Raw genomic sequence first — 23275 nt, 5'->3', positions numbered from 1 at the left:
AATGATGGTCGTATGCGTGTTTGGCGCCGTGCAGGTGAGCGCCACAAGCAGGACTGCATACGACCGAGGCACACAGGGCCAACACCCGGCATCATGGTGTGGGGAGCGATCTCCTACACTGGCTGTACACCACTGGTGATCGTCGAGGGGACACTGAATAGTGCACGGTACATCCAAACCGTCATCGAACCCATCGTTCTACCATTCCTAGACCGGCAAGGGAACTTGCTGTTCCAACAGGACAATGCACGTCCGCATGTATCCCGTGCCACCCAACGTGCTCTAGAAGGTGTAAGTCAACTACCCTGGCCAGCAAGATCTCCGGATCTGTCCCCCATTGAGCATGTTTGGGACTGGATGAAGCGTCGTCTCACGCGGTCTGCACGTCCAGCACGAACGCTGGTCCAACTGAGGCGCCAGGTGGAAATGGCATGGCAAGCCGTTCCACAGGACTACATCCAGCATCTCTACGATCGTCTCCATGGGAGAATAGCAGCCTGCATTGCTGCGAAAGGTGGATATACACTGTACTAGTGCCGACATTGTGCATGCTCTGTTGCCTGTGTCTATGTGCCTGTGGTTCTGTCAGTGTGATCATGTGATGTATCTGACCCCAGGAATGTGTCAATAAAGTTTCCCCTTCCTGGGACAATGAATTCACGGTGTTCTTATTTCAATTTCCAGGAGTGTATTTGTAATTTTTTTCCTTTAGGAATGGTCAGTTTCCTGAACGGTTAAAGTACTCAGTAGTAAAGCCGCTTTATAAAAAGGGAGACAGGGATACAGTAGACAACTTTAGACGAATTTCTATGCAATCAGAGTTTGCTACAGTTATTGAAAGGACTGTATATGTAAGGATAATTGATCACTTTATATCACACAATTTATTATCAAATGTACAGTTCGGCTTTAGAAGTCGTTTAACAACTGAAAATGCTATATTCTCTTTTCTCTGTGAGGTACTGGATGCGTTAAACAAAAGATTTCGAGCGCTAGGCATATTTTTTGATTTAACTAAGGCGTTTGATTGTGTTGATCACAAAATATTGCTCCAGAAGCTGGACAATTACGGAATACGGGGAGTAGATCACAACTGGTTCACCTCTTGCTTTAGCAATAGACAGAAAAAGTTATTATTCACAGTTTTGAGAATGGCTGTGAAGTGGGGGGTCTGAGTGGGGTACGGTAAAGTGGAGGGTGCCCCAGGGATCAGTGTTGGGGCCACTCCTGTTCCTTATTTGTATAACTGATATGCCCTCTAGTATTACGGGTAACTCTAAAATATTTCAGTTTGCTGATGGCACTAGCTTGGGAGTAAAGGATGTTGCGTGCAATATTGGCTCGGTTTCAAATAGTGCACTTATTGACATAAATTCTTTGCTTGCAGAAAATAAACCATCGCTAAATCATAGTGAGACTCAGTTTTTACAGTTTATAACACACAATTCCACAAAACCTGACGTTTTAATTTCACAGAATGGACATATGATTAGTGAAACTGAACAGTTCAAATTTCTAGGTGTTCAGGTACATATTAAACTGTCGTGGAAAGCTCACGTTCAGGACATTCTTCAAAGATTTAATACTGCCATTTTTGCTATTCGAACGGTATCGGAAGTGAGTGATCGTTCAGCACAAAAGTTAGTCTACTTTGCTTATTTCCATTCGCTTATGTCGTTTGGTATCATATTGTGGGGTAACTCTTCTCTTTCTAAAAGCATATTTTCGGCTCAGAAACGGCGGTTCGGGCAATAAGTGGTGTAAGTTCACGAACCTCTCGTCGACCCCTGTTCACGAGTCTGGGGATTTTGACATTGGCCTCTCAATATGTATATTCCTTATGTCATTTCTTGTTACATATATTAACTTATTCCTAAGAATAAGCAGCTTTCACTCAGTTAATACTCGGCAGAAATCAAATGTGCATTTGGATCAGACTTCCTTATCTCTTGTGCTGGAAAGTGTGCAGTATACTGCTGCATCTGTTTTCAATAAGCTACCACAAGAAATAAAAAATCATAACAGTAATCCACGCTCTTTCAAATCGAAACTGAAGAGTTTCCTTATGGGTCACTCCTTCTATTGTGTCGAGGAGTTCCTTGAAAAATTAAGCTGATTCTTGTTGTACTGTTGATTACGTTTACTTAAATTTATAGCTTTACTTTCTTCGGGCTCATAAACATTTCATTTTTATCTGTTATTACTTTTATGTTGTAATTTCATGTACTGACACGTTCCATGACCTTGGAAGTTTGCTCCTCAATTTGATCCTACGGAACTTGACGTGTAAATAAATAAATAAATAAATAAATTATGAGCACTCGCCGTCGACGACAACGTACTGGATTCTGTTACTTAGGAAATCATCGAGCCACCAACATAACTTGGAACCTAGTCCTATGCTGATACCTTCGCTAACCGCCTGCTTTGGGCACTATGTCAAACGCCTTCCGTGAATGAATTGCATTTCTCTAGGATTCTGCCTATAAATCTCAGCCTGTCCTCTATTGCAATAGATCTATGAGATCTTTCCACATCAGTTCGCTCCAAACGGTTACTCCTAGGTATTTTGTGCTCGTTCCGGTAATATACGTAAATAGCAGCGGTTTCCAGTGATTACATCTCCCTATTTTATAAAAAAAAATACACACAATTTATCACGTTGGAATCATTTTATAGACATCGTTCAACGTTTCTGTTGCTTTTCAACACAGTCGTCCTATTTTTCCAAGCGTTTGTGGTAACGTTACAAAATTTTTTTCAAAACCAGCCTTAGGTCGGATCCTGTAGACTTCTTTAGGAATCTGCGAGTGGCCATCAAAAGAAAACGTTCCGGACTTTAGTCTCGTGAAGTTCTCTTCATCCATCGGCATCACACAGCTCGAATAGTCCGCCCCCGGTAGCTGAGTAGTCAGCGTCACAGAATGTCAATCCTAAGGACCCGGGTTCTATTCCCGGCTGGGTCGGAGATTTTCTCCGCTCAGGGACTGGGTGTTGTGTTATCCTAATCATCATCATTTCATCCCCATCGACACGCAAGTCGGCGAAGTGGCGCCAAATCGAAAGACTTGCACCCAGCTAACTGTCTAACCGAAGGGAGGCCCTAGTCACACGACATTTACATTTACACAGCTCGAATGACAGGGCGCAGCTTGGAAGATTCAACTGCAAAATATTCCCGCATCGTCCATATTCATCAGATCATATTCATCAGATCTTACCACAAGTCTTTCACATGCTCCCCCAACTCAAAGGCGATCTTGGACATAAGCACTTCATCACCGATGACGAAGACATATCAATAGTGAACAGCTGTTTAAGAGCACAGGACACGACCTAGTATAACAATCGTTGGGAAAAAATTCCATCACATTACCAGAAATGCTTGTAAAAACATGGAGACCATGTAAAAGAGAAACAGAAATATTTTACAATGTTAATAAAATTTTTTCGATATGATAAATTGGGTGTGACGTTCACTATAAAATAGGGAAACTTATTTATTGAACACCCCTCATAATAACAGCCCGATAACATTCCGTTTCCTGGCTCCCGAAGTATACTTTCACATACATCGATTTTGTCCCAGTAAGAACAAACTGTTGGCGGTCTCTTAGAGTTGACACCAAAATAACACAAGTTCACAAGAAAAAAAATTCCTCCTTTCGGGCAGAAGAATAACGGATGCAAGCAGGAGTGCAACAAGGTATTTAAAGAAGAAGAACAAAGACGGATCAAGCTTTCAGAAATAGAACGGTGTTACTGACAAGAAAATGTTTTCTCAAAAAAGCGTCGCCTGAAGTTATAAACTGGGCCGGGAGAAATGCGAGTTCTGAGAAGCCGCTCCCCCGGTCGCCGTAGATCAGGCAGGCACGTTTACGTTGTCTTCCCCGTTCCAATTTGTTGCCGCTTCTTCCAGACAGCTGGTCAATCTCGCTATTTAAGACACAGCTGCTTCTTCGTCTTCCAATGCTATCGAAATTTACTTATCATCTCGAGTTTCCAGGTGTATATTCCTGCATTCAGGTTTCTCGACCCCTATCCGGAAGTAATCACAGTGCAGAAGCGCGTCACATTCCGTCTCGCGTTGCTCGCTTCCTTATTAGCCGCTGTCTTTGTCATTCTGCTCATATCTCGGCCATTTAGATGGCCATCAAGATTGCCTGAAATAGCCCTCCATCTACGAGGACGGCGGGATTAAATGAGAGTTGTGAAAAGTGACTTAATTAGGGGCAGGGTACAGAGCAGAATAAATGTGTGCGTTTAGATGTGAAGAAACAAACCTATTTTTTATTTATTTATTCAGTGTTCCACCCCGGGCTGATTCCGGCCTTTAACAAGTGTCTCACATTCCACCACTCTCTTCATGTTTTACGTCATAAATACATTTTATACACCAATAACTGGCAATACGTGAGTTCTTGTTAACAGCTTATTGCGTAACTAATACCAGGTAGTACTAAACCTTACAAAGAAAAACAGGAAAGATGGGAAGATTGAGAAAAAGTAAAAGACAACGAGCAAATGAGGAAAAGAGATCAACATGTTTACGAGATAGGAGTTAGTGTCGATTACGAATTCGGAGGGACGGATAAACTGACCTCTTGAGATAAGAGTGCGAAAGATCTGTGGCTCAAATTCAGATGTAATGTAGAACATGAGCTAGATAAGTGAGTGCCTTGGAAATTAGTGAGCGCTGAGAACGGGCCTCCATGTTTTAAAAACGGTGTTAGGAAGCTACCATGAAAGCAGAGAGAGCTATACAGCACAGTCAGAGCCCTTTTGATGAATAAAGTTTTAGGAAGTACAAGAACAAACATTACGAGATACGTTCGATGTGTTACAAATCTTACCTGCTTAGTTATAAAAAAACCCAAAAATCAGTCAGTGGAACGAAGTCGTCTCTGTCAAAGTCCTCGTTGATCTTGATGGCATCGGAAACGAAGATAATAAAGAAAGACAGATATACTAATTTCTGTCTTTCAAAAGTGTTTCGCCGAAGACGACGCAAACCTGTCGCTAGACTCTTAGGAATGCAGTGTGCCACGTGATCGGAAAAAGGCGCACGTTGCTTCAGTCTGAAAGAAGAGCCGCAGGACCGTAACGCCTTTTTCAATGGCATCGAATTGTTGCAGAAATATGGAACAATTTGATTTTGTGACCCTGTATGAAGAATTTTATGAAGACCGAAAATCTCCAAAGTAGCAACCAATATGGTTTTCACAATCGCCGTTCGTGCTGAACCTGATTTGCTCTTCATGACTAACAGAGAACAACATAGCGGAACCCAGATAGTTTTCGTGTTTCTTGACTTCCAGAAAACTTCCAGTACAGTTCAGACTGTTGCTTTAAATAAGAGATGAAGGGTGTTGCAGAAGGAAAGGCAAATATTTTAGGAGGTGCTCGCAAAGGTTCGTTCCAATAAAGCACTCCATATAACGTTTATCCAATTTTCACTGTCCGCAGCTCGTGGTCGTGCAGTAGCGTTCTAGCTTCCCACTCCCTGGTTCCCGGGTTCGATTCCCGGCGGGGTCAGGGATTTTCTCTGCCTCGTGATGACTGGGTGTTGTGTGATGTCCTTAGGTTAGTTAGGTTTAAGTAGTTCTAAGTTCTAGGGGACTGATGACCATAGATGTTAAGTTCCATAGTCCTCAGAGCCATTTGAACCAATTTTCACTGATTACGGAGACACAGCTGTTACAATGAACGCAAACAGATACGCGCAGATGGTGTTAAGCAAAGTCAAACGATTTTTATAAAGCCACCACCGATTTTAAAGTAATTTTAAATTTTCTTGACGACAACACGTGCGTGATGTTGCCTTGGCGTTCTTTTACGAGTATCTTGAATTTACTTTCTCTTTGCTGACTTCGTCTTTCAACAACATAAACGCTTGAAGTTGCAAAATTAACTGAACTAACCCGAACAAAGTTTCTTGTGGTGCCCATTTTCGCAGCAGTTGTACATAAATTGCAGTAGTACAAATCAAAAACGCCTTTTGGATGCTGCACAGTACGATTTTTATTTATCTCGTGCAGCTAGACGCGTTTCGCCTTAGTTGCAAGTCATCTTCAGTTGGTGTCCTGAAATATTACGTGATTTTTCACTTGAACATACAGAGCAACGTTATAGATTTAATTACTATTATAAAAGCCTCAAGGAACTGTTTTAAATTTGTAACCTATAAGCGCAAATAGTACCCTGTATGTGCCAATGAAGAAATCATGTAATATTTTAGGACACCCACTGAAGATGCCTTGTAACTAAGACGAAACGGATCTGGGTGCACTACAGAAATTAAAAAAATACTTACTGTGCAGCATGCTGAACTACTAAATGACTTACTTTTTATACAGTTTCAACAACAGCGTACCGAATAAAGCCGAAATACTACACGCCAAAAAAAAAAAAAAGTCCCATAGGACAGCCATAACGTAAGAAAATTTATATTTATTGAATTATTATCTATACATACACACAACATCACATATAATTATATGGGATTCCAGTCATGTGGTGCTTCAGCGTGAAATCATCCTCTTTGCAAAATTACATGAAACACAACTCTTGCAGTTCTGTACCCAAATTATGTTTTCTTCCAGCTTCACAAACTGATAATGTAGTACATTAGTAAGTTTCAAGGAACGAACAACTATTTACTAAAACGTTCTGTGAATAACATAAAAGGCGATCAAAATGTTTGCGCTCGAAGGCCACACTAACTCCTTGCCTACATGTCAGTGCTTATATACTGGTATCGTAGTCGCGATGGGCTGCATATGCGCTGCAGCAACACCATCAGACGGAAACTTTTTTTACTGACAGGGCGAAGACAGTTTTTCACGATATCACAGCGTGGTATCGATAGCTACGATGCCGCGGCGTAGGTATAAGTTCTTAGGTTGGCACTACGACACCGACACCGACGACACCGCCCTGTAGCCGGCGCTTTGCAGCTCTACGAGTGCCGCTCCAGATTCTGCCCATTTGATCAAGAGCAGACGGCCAAGCAACTTAGCTTCTACTTCATAGGGGGCTAGCCGTTATAGACTTTGCCATTGTTACTTCAATGATAGTATGTCCAACTACTAGTAGCTGTTAGCGTAGATACCTGTACGGCTTCGCACCTAAGTGCTCATCACAGCCAAAGTTAAGTAACCATTATGTAAACTTAATTTTGACTATAGTAAACTTGTAAAATCTATAAGCAGTACCGAAGTGCTTCACCTTTTCCTGCTCCTACTCGCTTCCTACAATCGGCCTACCTTTCAGTTTACAGGAGCAGACCCCCGCTCCGCCTTCCAGGCAGGATATAAAACACAGTACATGGATTATTTCAGATTTTAACAACTCCTACAATTATAAAAAGACACCATTCAGCTTTTTAGCACTAAAGAGAGCTTTTCACTCGCGCCTTTATGAAACAAAAGATATGCTGTAGGCTCCTTGAAACAAAGATAAATGCACATATTGACTGCTAACTACTGAAAGATCACTTGGAACGGTTCAGTTCTGTTTATTAAAACATGAACCTCTAGTATGTTTTAGAAGCTGTATTTGTCAAAGTAATGATTATAACTACATCTGATACTTCGAACCATGTGACATTTGTTATAACTCATGCAAAATGAAATCAGTAAGATAACTAACTTTTACTGATAAAAAATTTCACGTTGAAAGATACATATAAATTTTCAGTATCTTGCGAAATAATATGGAACAGTGTACAATGTTGGTAAATACTCGCATTTTAGCCCAATAGACATGAATCTTGTATTTTGCACCTGAAATTAGCGGAGCACCTGGCATTCTCCACATATGTACTCAAATCTTATTAGATCATATCTTTTCTCTCTCTCTTTCTGTCCGTCTCTTCCGACACCCTCGCTGTCCATCACCTTCTCCCCCCCCCCCTCTCTGTCTGTCCACCTCCTCCTCTACTACTGTCTGTTCGTTTCCTTCTGCTCTTCTCTGTGTCCATCTGCTGCTCCCCATCTGTCCATCTGCTTCTTCCCCTCATGTCCATCTCCTCTATCTCCTCCTCACTCTCTTTATCTCCTCCTCCTCTTCCTCCTCCTCTCTCCGTGCATCTCCTCCTCCATATATCTGTGTCCATCTCCTTCCTTCGCCTCTCTGTCTGTCCATCTCTTCCTCCTCCGCTTCTCTCCACGTTATTACCCTCACGCCAACAGAAGGTTGCTGTTTCTTACCCCCACAGTATATTTTTCCACGTGTTAAGTAATGTACCTACCAAGGTTGTCTGAAATTGATCCAGGGATTCAGGAGGAGTTTTTTATGTATGGGTTTGCCGGCATACGAACATGTCATATGTCATGTATATTTAATATACACCCATCAAAAACAGTTTTGCATCACCTCGGTTCCAAGAGTTTCGGAACCTGTACAGGTAATTTGAATATAGATCAACATAAACATTTCTGCGCTTTTTATTGCTCATGAAACCAATAAAATGTATGGATTAAAATGAAAATTGCAAGATACAGCGAGACCATCAGAGGTGGTGGTCGAGACTGCTGTACACACTGGTACCTCTAATAAAGTGTAGCACGTCCTTTTGTATTGTTGCATGCGTGTATTCGTCATGACATGGTATCCTCTATTGATCCAGATTGTCCCACTCCTCAACGGCGATTCGGTGGAGAGCTCTCAGAGTGGTTGGTAGATCACGCCGTACATAAACAGCCCTTTTCAATCTATCCCAGGTATGTTCGATAGGGCTCGTGTCTGGACAACACGTTGGCCACTCTAGTCGAGCGCTGTCTTATCCTAAAGGAAGTCATTCACAAGATGTATACGATGGGGTTGCGAACTGTCGTACTTGAAGACGAATGCCTCGCCAATATGCTGCCGATATGATTGTACTATCGGTCGGAGGACGGCACTCACGTATCGTACAGCAGTTAAGGGGCCTTCCATGACCATCAGCGCCGTACGTCGGCCCCTCATAATGCCACCCCAAAACATTCAGGGAACCTCCACCTTGCTGCACTCGCTGGACAGTGTGGCTAAAGCGTTCAGCCTGATCGGGTTGCCTCCAAACACGTCTCCGACGATTGTTTGGTTGAAGGCATATGCGACACTAATCGGTGAAGAGAACGTGATGCCATTCCTGAGCGGTACATTCGGCATGTAGTTGGGTCCATCTGTACCGCGCTGCATGATGTCGGGGCTGCAAAGATGGACCTCGCTATGGCCGTCGGGAGTGAAGTTGCGCATCATGCAGCCTATTGCGCACAGTTTGACTCGTAACACGATGTCCTGTGGCTACACGAAAAACATTATTCAACATGGCGTTGCTGTCAATAATCCTACGAGCCATAATCCATGGGTAGCGGTCATCCACTGCAGTACTGCCTGCCGGTGTGGCCGAGCGGTTCTAGGCCCTACAGTCTGGAACCGAGAGACCGCTACGGTCGCAGGTTCGAATCCTGCCTAGGGCATGGATGTGTGTGATGTCCTTAGGTTAGTTCGGTTTAAGTAGTTCTAAGTTCTAGGGGACTTCTGCCTCGTGATGACTGGGTGTTGTGTGATGTCCTTAGGTTAGTTAGGTTTAAGTAGTTGTACGTTCTAGGGGACTGATGACCATCGATGTTAAGTCCCATAGTGCTCAGAGCCATTTGAACCATTTCTAGGGGACTGATGACCTCAGAAGTTAAGTCCCATAGGCTGAGAGCCATTTGAACCATCTGAACCACTGCAGTACTAGCCTTTGGGTGGCCTGAGCGAGGCATGTCATTCACAGTTCATGTCTCTCTGTATCTCCTCCATGTCCGAACATCGCCATGGTTCGCTCCGAGACGCCTGGACACTTCTCTTGTTGAGAGCCCCTCCTGGCACAAAGTAAAAATGCGGATGCGATCGAACAGCGGTATTTGTTGAACTACAGACAACACGAGCCTTGTACCTCTTTCCTGGTGGAACGACTGGAACTGATCGGCTGTCGGCCCCCTCCGTTAAAAGGCGCTGCTCATGCATGGTTGTTTTCATCTTTGGGCGGGTTTAGTGACATCTCTGAACAGTCAAAGCGACTGTGTCTGTGATACAATATCCACAGTCAACGTCTATCGTCAGGAGTTCTGGGAACCGGGGTGATGCAAAACTTTTTTTCTGTGTGCGTACTTCACACATACTTGTACATACACTTGTATCTCTAACGATTTCGCCCTGCTGTTTCGTTTTGTGATGATGATGCTTTGGTTTGTGGGGCGCGCAGCTGGTTGGTTATCAGCGCCCGTGCAAATTCCCAACTTTTGCTCACTCCAAACTCTCCACTTTCATGAATGATGATGAAATGATGAAGATAACACAAACCTCCCATTCATCTCGAGGCAGGTGAAAATCCCTGATTCCGCCGGGAATCGAACCCGGAACACCGTGCTCTGGAAGCAAGAACGCGACGGCGAGACCACGAGCTGCGGACTGTTTCGTTTTCACGCAGCAGAATGTTTATGACATCAAATCTCCTGAAGTAAGTGTCGTACAATAACATAGTTTTGTACGCCGTAAAGCGCTGTATGTGCATAGTGTGTGCGATATCTGTTACGAACGGAGTTAGCAGCAACATGTAATAAATTTAAACGTTTTCCATGGTGAGACAGTTTTTCATGCATCATAACCCTTGAACTTTGTATTGTACAACGATATAATTTCACAAGTTCATTAAGTGGTATAAACTGTATGCAAAGTGTGTCGTGAATACAGTTAGTAGTAAAGCAGTAATAAATTGGGAAGTCATGTCTGAAGGTGAAGTTTTACTGTATGAATAGCGACGATGTAGTAAACGATAATTTTTTTTTCCTTTCATTATTTTGTGAGGACTGACAGCGAGAAAACGTTTTGTAAATGTTTAAATTTATGGTTAAAATTTATTACAAGTCACTTACTGCTCTCATTGTCGAATACGTATTGAACAAAATCTGCCAGGAAGTTTCAAAATCTAGGTATTTGTACTTCCAGAGCTTCCATACTTTTTCACCACCACTCCCACCCCTTTGATAAGCAAGTCGTAGCGATTCTTTCGATACAATAAGTGATGTATGTACCAAGTTTGTTTGAAATCGGTCCAGTGGTTTAGAAGAAGATGTAGAACACAAATTCATACATGTTTATAATGGCTTAAATGGCTCTGAGCACTATGCGACTTAACTTCTGAGATCATCAGTCGCCTAGAACTTAGAACTAATTAAACCTAACTAACCTAAGGACATCACACACATCCATGCCCGAGGCAGGCGTCGAACCTGCGACCGTAACGGTCGCTAGGCTCCAGACTGTAGCGCCTAGAACCGCACGGCCATACATGTTTATAAAATGTATGGATTAAAATGAAAACTGCTAAAAAAAATAGGAAAAGAAAGAAAGAGGGGATCGCAGTTTTTGGTCAACCTACATTGCTATCACAAGCTATGTTCGACAAAGGAATCTCACAATTTTTATTTGCTATAAGCGCCATGGTAAACACTCAACTATTGTGAATTTTCTAAGTGCAGCGATGGATCATTACGGTCACAATTTTTTCTCGTCTTCATTCGTTAATCGAGCAAGCGTTCCGATTTCCGACACCTGCAGCGACTCCTCAATCCAGAGACTCCTAACCGTTTGATTGCCGCATCCCCCACTGTGCCCGCGCAGCAGCCTTGAAGAGGTGTGCTCTAAACCCTGCGGCCCAGGCCCAGACACACACAGCCGGCGTGCGGCTCGCCTGAGGACCCTGACCCGCAGCGCTCAGACGCCCTGGCCAGATCGATGCTCCCGTCTGCCTCTGCGGCATCCCCAAACTCTCGCGCCCTTACCGGAAGCTGCCCTCTCTACTCATCTCGTGTCTTATCCCGACTCTACCGAAACGCCATGAACTCCTAACAGTCCTTGCTGTTATCTACTACGCATGATGATCACTGCCAGTAGCCGCGCGGGATTAGCCGAGCGGTCTTAGTCGCTGCAGTCATGGACTGTGCGGCTGGTCCCGGCGGAGGTTCGAGTCCTCCCTCGGGCATGGGTGTGTGTGTTTGCCCTTAGGATAATTTAGGTTAAGTAATGTGTAAGCTTAGGGACTGATGACCTTAGCAGTCAAGTCCCATAAGATTACACACACATTTCAACACATCACTGCCAGTAGAACAGTCTGGAACCGCGCGACCGCTACGGTCGTAGGTTCGAATCCTGAATCGGGCATGGATGTGTGTGATGTCCTTAGGTTGGTTAGGTTTAAGTAGTTCTAAGTTCTAGGGGACTGATGACCTCAGATGTTAAGTCCCATAGTGCTCAGAGCCATTTGAACTAGTGCTGCTTGGTGAGGCAGTCCCTAAGCTTACACACACATTTCAACACATCACTGCCAGTAGAACATGGCGAGACTCGACGCTAGGCTTGTAAACAAAATCAACACTGTTTCTATTAGCGCGTGTGTTGTGTATATTTACAGCTCCACTACTGATCTAGAAGAAAGTAATGTTCTCCTAAAAGATGTTCCGTAGAATGACCATTGGCGGTGACTCACTTGTCAGTGTTACAATTCATGAGCAAAGTATTATAGTTGCAGCACTGTAAACACTCCAGTCATAAAATCATAATCTTATTGTTACAGATCTTTGCCGCCTGAAAGGCCATCCATTGTTATTTAACATAGTGTGCCTCACCAAGCAGCACTAGTTCAAATGGCTCTGAGCACTATGGGACTTAACATCTGAGGTCATCAGTCCCCTAGAACTTAGAACTACTTAAACCTAACCAACCTAAGGACATCACACACATCCATGCCCGATTCAGGATTCGAACCTACGACCGTAGCGGTCGCGCGGTTCCAGACTGTAGCGCCTAGAACCGCTCGGCCACTCCGGCCGGTTAAACAGCATTAGTCATGATGCAAATTGTACATGCGAGTTGACGAGATACATCGTCACGAGGTTTTAAATGTAGTGCATGTTCGTTTTGGTCTATAAAATTTATTGTTGTACTTCTGGTAGAAATATTACTTATTATGTGTTCTGTTTATCTGACTGTGGCCGAAACCCGTAATGTGTATTTTTTCAAAAAATAAATATATGAACAGCGATCAAGGCGGACAGTTATATTGACTTCGTAATAAGGCGCAGTGTGACAGAACTTGCAAAATACTCCTCACAACCAAGACAAGACGAGCAACTGATGTTAGCCTGCTAAGAATCATAGAGGAAGGATATACAGTGCATCCATCTAACTTTGGGCGTCTTATGTTTCCAAAATGGAAAAAAAGGCAATGCAATTGACCAGGGAGGCATCTATATGTCACGGGCAGGAATTCACAATCATCCTTACAATCAACATCAAGTTAGGCGGCCGGAGTGGCCGAGCGATTCTAGGCGCTTCAGTCTGGAACCACGCGACCGCTACGGTTGCAGGTTCGAATCCTACCTCGGGCATGGATGTGTGTGATATCCTTAGGTTAGTTAGGTTTAAGTAGTTCTAAGTTCTATGGGATTGATAACCTCAGATGTTAAGTCCCATAGTGCTCAGAGCCATTTGAACCATTTGAATATCAAGTTACTTTTTTTTCTTCTTTTTTAGTTGAACTCGAATGTTTTTTCCTCTATCGAAATGAAAATTAGAGATACAATTAGTGATGGCAGATTTCGTTTCACTTCTCTAAACCGTACACGTTCTAAAATATTTATACTTTTAACAACGGAAACGGTGCCACAGTTTGCTGTAATGCAGTAATGCGGGATGCCTGCACTGTCCTGAAGCCTGCTCTAGGCAAACCTTCCTCTGCGCGTTTGTGCAGAAACTGTAGCGCTATGCCATCCTTTAAAGAACACGTAATACAGAAGGTATGAGGTTTAGAACAGTGAAAACATGTCTGCCGTCACTAATTGTACCTCTTGCTTTCATTTCCGTAGGAAATACATACACGTGAGGTTTGAAAAAAAAGGTAAATTTGTGTTGAAAACCGATGTTTGCTTACTTTTATGGATTTTGGATTCCTGCCTATTGTGTAGGCTCATGACAAAGGTGCATCCCTGGCTAGTTATATTTTTCACATTTTGCTTCGTTTCAGGAACATATGAGGTGGCAGAGTTAGGTGGGACACCTTGTATTGAGAAAGGTAGAGACATTTACGGTGTTTTTATTGATATGGAAAAATCTTTGGACAGAGTGCAATGGACCAAGCTGAGACATGGTTTGAAGAGAGAGGACCAGACCGGAATGAGACATGACTGGTAAAGAATTTGCTGTATATTTACAACAGAAAGTAACAATAATGATGGGAAATGAAATGTCGGAAGCAAGCAGCATTGGAAGGGGCATCAGACAAGGTTGTTGTCTTTCCCCTTTGTTGTTCATCTTATACGAGGAAAGGATTATTGCGAAACTCTTAGACGGAAGAAGGGAATACAATGTATAAGATTTGTTGATGATATGGTATTATTGACAGATAACACGCTAAAAGGTCAGAATTAACCTCGTTTGGAATACAGTAAAAAAAGAAAGGTGATCGGTAAGGAATGATATTAGCCAAGTAGGAGCATTGAAATACCTTAGAAGTATAATCACTGAAAATCTGAGATGCCACCACGAGGTGAAAATTCGCTTTGGTATGGTGAGGAAGGCATTCAATTGTAGGAGGAGATCATTATGTTGCAAATTAGATAAATGACTAAGGGTAAAGCTTGTTACATGTTTCATCTGGAGTGTGGCACCCTGTTGTGGCAAAAAACTGGACACGGAGCCGAGACGATGAGAAATGAAAAGGTTACAAGAAGAGCGGAGAGGATAACCCGGATGGGAAGATAGAGAGTAACAAAAGAGTGTTGCCAAGAGTTGGCAAGAGGAGGCGACCGCAGCAGCTTATAAGAAAAAGGAAGATCATCTACATCTACATCCACACGGTTACTCTGCAATTCAAACTTAAGTGCCTGGCAGAGGGTTCATCAAACCATTTTCATACTACTTCTCTACCATTCCACTCTCGCATGACGCGTGAGAAGAAGGAACACCTAAATCTTTCCGTTCGAGCTCTGATTGCTCTTATTTTATTACATGATCATTTCTAGAATATCCTTTCTTTCAGGAGTGCTATTTCTGCAAGGTTCGCAGGAGAGCTTCTGTAAAAGTTTGGAAGGTAGGAAAGGTGGTACTGGCAGAAGTAAAGCTGTGAGGATGGGGCGTGAGTCGTGCTTGGGTAACTCATTTGGTAGAGCACTTTTCCGCGAAAGGCAAAGGTCTCGGAGTTCGAGTGTCGGTCCGGCACACAGTTTTAATCTGCCAGGAAGTTTCATGATCATTTCTTCCTACGTAGGTGGGTGTCAACAAAATATTTCCTCATTCGGAAGAGAAAGTTGGTGATTGAAAATTTCGTAAATAGTTCTCGCCCCAAAGAAAACGCCTTTAATTCAGTGACTGCTACCTCAACTCGCGTATCATAGCAGTGACACTCTCACCCCTATTGCGGCATGACACGAAACGAGCTGCCCTTCTTTGCACTCTATCTGTGTCCTCCGCCAATCCTACCTGGTAAGGATCCCGCACCGCACAGCAATATTCCAGCAGATGACGGACAAGTGTAATGTAGGCTGTCTCTTTAGCGGGTTTCTCGCATCTTCTAAGTGTTCTGCCAACAAAGCGCAGTCTTTCCTTCGCCTTCCCCACAGTATTATGTATGCGGTCCATCCAATTTAAGTTGCTCGTAATTGTAATTCCTAGGTATTTAGTCGAATTGACAGCCCTTAGATTTGTGCGATTTATTGTATACCGGTACCCAAAATTTATCGGATTTCCTTTAGTACCCATGTGAATGACCTCGCACTTTTCTTTGTTTAGTGCCAATTGCCACTTTTCGCACCATGCAGAAATTCTCTCTAGATCATCTTGTAATTGGAATTGATCGTCTGATGATTTTACAAGACGGTAAATTACAGCGTCATCTGCAAACCGTCTAAGGGGAATGCTCAGATTATCGCCTAGATCATTTATATAAATCAGGAACAGCAGAAGGATTATGACACTACTTTGCGGAACGCCAGATATCACTCTCAGAGGAAATCACGAATACAGTCACACATCTGTGTCGATACTCCATATGCACGCAATTTGATTAATAGTCGCTTGTGAGGAACGGGTATCAAAAGCCTTCTGGAAATCTAGGAATATGGAATTGATCTGAGATCCCTTGCAGACAGCACTCATTACTTCATGAGAATAAAGAGCTAGCTGTGTTGCACAAGAACAATATTTTCTGAATCCGTGTTGGTTATGTATCAATAAGTCATTTTCTTCAAGGTGATTCATAATGTTCGAGTACAGTATATGCTCCAAAATCCTACTGCAAATTGAGGTCATTGATCTGGGTATGTAATTCAATGGGTTGCTCCTATTTCCTTTATTGAATATTGGTGTGACCTGTGCTACTTTCCAGTCTTTAGGAACAGACCTTTCGTCAAGCGAGCGGTTGTATATGATTGCTAAGAAAGGCGTTATTGTGTCTGCATACTCTGAAAGGAACCTGATTGGTATACCACCTGGACCGGAAGACTTGCGTTTCTTAAGTGATTTGAGTTGTTTCGCAACACCTAAGATATCTACTTTCATGTGACTCATGCTAACAGCTGTTCTGGTTTCGAATTCTGGAATATTTACTTCGTCTTCTTTCGTGAAGGAATTAAGGAAAACTGTATTTAGTAACTGCACTTTAGTGGCACCATCATCGGTAATATTTCCATCGCTATCGCGCAGTGACGGTATTGACTGTTTTTTGCCTCTGGTGTACTTTACATACGACCAGAATCTCTTTGGGTTTTCTACCAGATTTTGAGACAACGTTTCATTGTGGAAACTATTAAAAGCATCTCGCATTGACGTCCGTACTAAATTTCGAGCTTCCGTGAAACTTAGCCAGTCTTGGGGATTCTGGGTTCTCCTGAATTCGGCATGAATTTTCGTTGCTTCTGTAACAGTGTTCTGACGTGTTTTGTGTACCATGGTGGATCATTCCCGTCTCTTATTAACTTATGCGGTGTGAATCTATCTATTGCTGTCGATACTGTATCTTTGAATTTGAGCCATATCTGGTCTACACTTACATAATTAGCTTGTAAGGAATGGAGACTCTCTCTTAGGAAGACATCAAGCGAATTTTTATCTGCTGTTTTAAATAGATACAAGTCGCGTTAATATGACCACCTCTTAGAAATGCTAAATAAGCACCTTTTGCAGCGCGGAGTGCCCCGAGACGTGAAGGAAGAGAGTGTATTACATTCTGGAATGTACCGACAGCCGGCCGCTGTGGCCGAGAGGTTCTAGGCGTTTCAGTCTGGAACCGCGCGACCGCTACGGACGCAGGTTCGAATCCTGCCTCGGGCATGTATGGGTGTGATATCCTTAGGTTATGGTTCAAATGGCATTGATCACTATGGGACATAACTTCTGATGTCATCAGTCCCCTAGAACTTCGAACTACTTAAACCTAACTAACCTAAAGACATCACACATATCCATGCCCGAGGCAGGATTCGAACCAGCGACCGCAGCGGTCGCGTGGTTCCAGAATGAAGCGCCTAGAACCGCTCGGCCACTCCGGCCGGCTGTCCTTAGGTTAGTTAGGTTTAAGTAGTTCTAAGTTCTAGGGGACTGATGACCTCAGATGTTAAGTCCCATAGTGCTCCGAGCCATTTGAACCAATGTACGGACAGGGAGGCGGAGCCATGACGACTCCATTGCCGTGGCTAACTGTGGTGGGTTTCTCGATTGAGAATCCGCGGCACAAAATTCCTGATCGAGGTGGCCGCACAGATTCGTGATTGGGCTTTAATCGGGGGAGAATTATGGCCACGGGAATACGATAAACTCATCCTGACGCTCTTCGAACCGTGCACGTATACTGCGAGATATGTGACACGTTGCATTGTCTTCCTGGTAGATGCCATAATTTGGTGGAAATATAAATCACATATAGCGGTGGAAATGGTCCTCAAGGACACATGTATACTTGTGCAGATGCATTGTGTGACCCATAATTGCGAGACCACCCAAGTAATGCCATGAAAACATTTCCCAGACTTTAACGGTCTCTACTACGGTGTGTTCCCTTCCTGCGATTGTTGCATTGCGTTTGCCATCTGCCCGATGGAGCATAAAACGTGCTTCACCCGAGAAAAATACCTGTCGCCACTCAGTGAATGTCCAGTTGCAGTATAGGTAAAATCCAGCCTTCGTCGCCGATGCACAGCAATCAGCACGTGTGCGCGAACCAGGCACCTCCTGTGGAGGCCTATACGCAGCAATGGTCGCTGAACTGTCGTTAGGAGATACTGTTGGTACCTTTTGATTGGTCTGGGTGGTCAGTTGTTCAACAGTTGCACGTCTATTCGCCCATACACGTCATCGCAACCATCGTTCACCCCTGTCATATGTGGCCTGTGGTGCACCACAACTGCTTCGACGTCAGCTTTCGACAGCGCGATTTTGCCATGCACGGTATACAGTAACCACGGCGGCAAGCGAAGAGTTTACAAACTTAGCCGTTTCGGAAATGCATCTATCCTTGGCCCGAAAGCCAGTGGTCGTGCTCTTTTCGATGTTAGATAAATCGCACCTTTTCCACATTACGGCAATAACTGCACTGTCTCCGCGAACCACGACACACTTTATATACCCTCCACTGCTAGTGCTGCCACTTGCCGACTTTGAGTGGTTATTGCACGTTGACATCGGACATACGCGGTGGTCACACAAACATGATTGGACCGTGTATAAAGGAACATTCACAGGGACCGGAATGCTTACAAAGAGACGCTTTGGAGGGACTAATTTGTGGGAGGAGGAGATACGAGATGATAGAAGACATAAAGGGAAGAGGAAATTACACGGACATGAACGGGATGGCAGAAGAAAGGAAGGCCTGGAGAGTTATCATGTGAGCACCTGCCTTGGGTAGAAAGCTAATGATGATTAAGACTGTTCCGCGTCAAACTGGCCAGCAAAAGAGTATTCATATCTGTATACTAAAACGGTCACCCAGTCGCCCCCTCCCAGTTACGGGCTGCGTATGTAACGGCTTGCAGGGGCAATAAACATTTTATTTTTATCATTTCGTATAATTAGTGTCCGAATTTTCAATTTTAAATTGGTTCAAATGGCTCTGAGCACTATGGGACTCAACTGCTGAGGTTATTAGTCCCCTAGAACTTAGAACCAGTTAAACCTAACTAACCTAAGGACATCACAAACATCCATGCCCGAGGCAGGATTCGAACCTGCGACCGTAGCGGTCTTGCGGTTCCAGACTGCAGCGCCTTTAACCGCACGGCCACTTCGGCCGGCGTCAATTTTAAAATGCTGTCACAATCTCCTCTTTAAGACGTATAATCTTACGTTAAAGGTTACACATATGAGTCTTAAAAGTCAGAAAATGTGTATATGACTTGAGGTAGTGTAATTAACGGCGCGCAAATTACCCAGACTTCATACATCCTGTATTTGAGAATGAGAGCACTTAGGAACTTCAAGCAGATATTACCCATAATTTCAAACTTTTATGAAGCTTTTTCTCGCTGACACCCCCCACAAAATGAAGAAGGAAAAATGCTTATCGCTTACTAAATTTTTGCTGTTCATACTGTAAACTTTAGCATCTGGCATGGCGTTTCAGTTCGGTCCTTCTTTATTACTGGGTCTATTCGTAACACATTTTGGAGACAGTATCCACATATACAACTGAATGTACCTGCAAAATCATATCATTATATGAGACGCAGTCCAGTAGATATGACGTCAATAAACATTGAGTTGCTTAAAACAGATTGGGATTTATCCACACTATACTCATTCAGTGTTTCAAAATGAGAACAGTTCGCGACTTACAACAAACTTAAGACATAATTTCAAACCTTTTCCAAGCTTTTATTGCTTACGTACTTGAAGTAAAATATTGAAAAAAAAACATGTTTGTGAAGTTTTCAGACGTTTGTAGCTGTTTATAAGTAGGAGTTGAATTCTTTAAGGATTCAGGTATGGTGGAGGAGCGGGCGGGGCGGGGGCAAGGCTACTAGTTCTTTCTAATCTTAGAAATTAATACGTAGAGTACTATAGTGGACTTCTCCTGACTTGGTAACATGGTTACGTTAGCGCTTCAAGACGTAGAGAAAGTACAACATTCGATTTTATCTGCGCAGCTGTATTAAGTCAAAGAACCATTGTATCATTATACATACACTAGTGATTCGAAGGACTAAACATTACATTCTTCTCTTTGATGTAAAGAACATCTAAGATGCATGAAGTTCGTTCTGGATCAAACAGCAGTTATATTTACACACAGACTTAAGAAAGGTTCAAATGGCTCTAAGCACTATGGGACTTAACATGTGAGGTCATCAGGCCCCTAGACTTAGAGCTACTTAAACCTAACTAACCTAAGGACATCAAACACATCCATGCCCGAGGCAGGATTCGAACCTGCGACCGTAGCGGTCGCGCGGTTCCAGACTGAAGCGCCTAGAACCGCTTGGCCACACCGGCCGGCCCCGAGGCAGGATTCGAACCTGCGACCATAGAAACAGCGCAGTTCCAAACTGAAGCGCCTAGAACCGCTCAGTCGCATCAGTCGGCACAGGCTGAATATTGTAACATAACCAACTCATTTTTTACTGTGCACATTACACTGAGATGAAAAAAGTAATGGGATTGCTATATGCATATATACAGATGGACGTTGTATCGCGCACACAGTTTGTACGAGGGTTGGAACTTAAATAGTGGAAACTATGTATTTGCAGCTCGTACAAAACAGATGCGTGTTTCAAAGTTTTACTGACCTTCAAAGAAGTCATCAGCATTGTGTATAACCCGTTGCCAGCGATGCGGAAGCCGTAGGATACTCTTAGCAGTGACAGTTGTGTTGACAGTTGGAGCGCCGCCGTCTATTGCCCGACGAATTTTTTAGCAGTTCTGTAACCATCACTGCTGACATTTGTTGTCATCAGCTGAGTCGTCCTGTAGACGCAATGCAAGAACAACTATCAGGAGGGACCGATGACCTGGCAGTCTGGTCCCTCCCACCTCTTTAAACCAACCAACCAGTTATCAGGAAGACTGAGTGAAGTGATGCTACTCCACGATAACGCCCGCTCACATCCTGCTAGATTGACAAGAAACACTACACAGGAGTTGAATTGGGAAGTTATCCCACAACAACCTTATTAACCTAATCTGGCGCCCCACATTTTCACCTTTTCCGTTCTCTATTGAACAAGCTTCAAGGAACTTCATTCCCGGATGAAAATGCTCTCCGAGCATGGCATGACGAGCTCTTCGCCTCAGAATCACGTGATTCCTACAGTCGTGGAATCGAAACGTTACCCCCGCGTTGACAGACTTTTGTAAATAGTGAAGGAGAATACACTACCGGCGATTAAAATTGCTACACCAAGAAGAAATGCAGATGATTAACGGGTATTCATTGGACAAATGTATTATACTAGAACGGACATGTGACTACACTTTCACGCAATTTGGGTGCATACATCCTGAGAAATCAGTACCCAGAACAACCATCTCTGGCCGTAATAACGGCCTTGAAACGCCTGGGCATGGAGTCAAACAGAGATTGGATGGCGTGTACAGGTACAGCTGCCCATGCAGTTTCAACACGATTCCACAGTTCATCAAGAGTAGTGATGCTCGGACACCATTGACCAGACGTTTTCAATTGGTGAGAGATCTGGAGAATGTGCTGACCAGGACAGCAGTCGAACATTTTCTGTATACAGAAAGGCCCGTACAGGACCTGCAACAAGCGGTCGTGCATTATCCTGCTGAAATGTAGGGTTTCGCAGGGATCGAATGAAGGGTAGAGCCACGGGTCGTAACACATCTGAAAAGTAACGTCCACTGTTCAAAGTGCCGTCAATGCGAACGAGAGATGACCGAGACGTGTAATCACTGGCACCCCATCCCATCATGCAGGGTGATACGCCAGTATGGCGATGACGAATACACGCTTCGAATGTACGTTCACCGTTAAGTTGCCAAATACGGATGCGACCATCATGATGCTGTAAAGAGAACCTGGATTCATCCGAAAATAATGACGTTTTGCCATTCGTGCACCCAGGTTCGTCGTTGAGTACACCATCGCAGGCGCTCCTGTCTGTGATGCAGCGTCAAGGGTAACGGCAGCCATCGTCTCCGAGCTGATAGTCCATGCTGCTGCAAACGTCGTCGAACTATTCGTGCAGATGGTTGTTGTCTTGCAAACGTTCCCATCTGTTGACTCAGGGATCGAGACGTGGCTGCACGATCCGTTACAGCCATGCGGATAAGATGCCTGTCATCTCGACTGCAAGTGATACGAGGCCGTTGGGATGCAGCACGGCATTCCGTATTACCCTCCTGAACCCACCGATTCCATATTCTGCTAACAGCCATTGTATCTCGACCAACGCGAGCAGCAATGTCGCGATACGGTAAACCGCAATCGCGATAGGCTACAATCCGACCTTTATCAAAGTCGGAAACGTGATGGTACGCATTTCTCCTCTTTACACGAGGCATCACAACAACGTTTCACCAGGCAACGCCGGTCAACTGCTGTTAGTGTATGAGAAATCGGTTGGAAACTTTCTTCATGTCAGCACGTTGTAGGTGTCGCCACCGGCGCCAACCTTGTGTGAATGCCCTGAAAAGCTAATCATTTGCATATCACAGCATCTTCTTGCTGTAGGTTAAATTTCGCGTCTGTAGCACGTCATCTTCGTGGTGTAGTACTTTTAATGGCCAATAGTGTATTTTATAAATGAGTAAAGTATCTGTGATGTCTATTTGTTGCGTTTTTTAAACTTACGGAAAAACACTAAGAACTTATGCACCAACGTAATATTTTTACTGCCATATTTTTTAGTGGCGTTCATCTCTACCTAGCGGTCATATCCCTTCAAAAGCAGGTACAATTTTGCTGTCAAAATCACATGTACTATTTTATTTGTGACAGTGTGACAAGAATGAATACCGTGAGTGAGTTTCTTCATTTTACGTGCAATTCCCTGCAATACTTGAAGCGACACCTACGATTCCAAAATTTGTTTTCATTGATACGGAAAACGTTCCCTGCCGTCTGAATAATGTCAAATGCTGCTTCAGATACGCATTCCTAGCTGTCGTCGGTAGTGTAATTTTTGAGTACGGTTCATCTACGGACTCGTTCGCATTCAGACTGTTCACTTGCTGAATGTGATGCATGGCACACATCACAAAATACGAATTTCTGCTTACGTTGTTTCACAGT

This window comes from Schistocerca nitens, chromosome 7 (assembly GCF_023898315.1).
Source record: "Schistocerca nitens isolate TAMUIC-IGC-003100 chromosome 7, iqSchNite1.1, whole genome shotgun sequence".
Taxonomy (NCBI): domain Eukaryota; kingdom Metazoa; phylum Arthropoda; class Insecta; order Orthoptera; family Acrididae; genus Schistocerca; species Schistocerca nitens.
The sequence above is the reverse complement of the archived record's forward strand: the minus strand, read 5'-3'. Positions refer to the sequence as shown.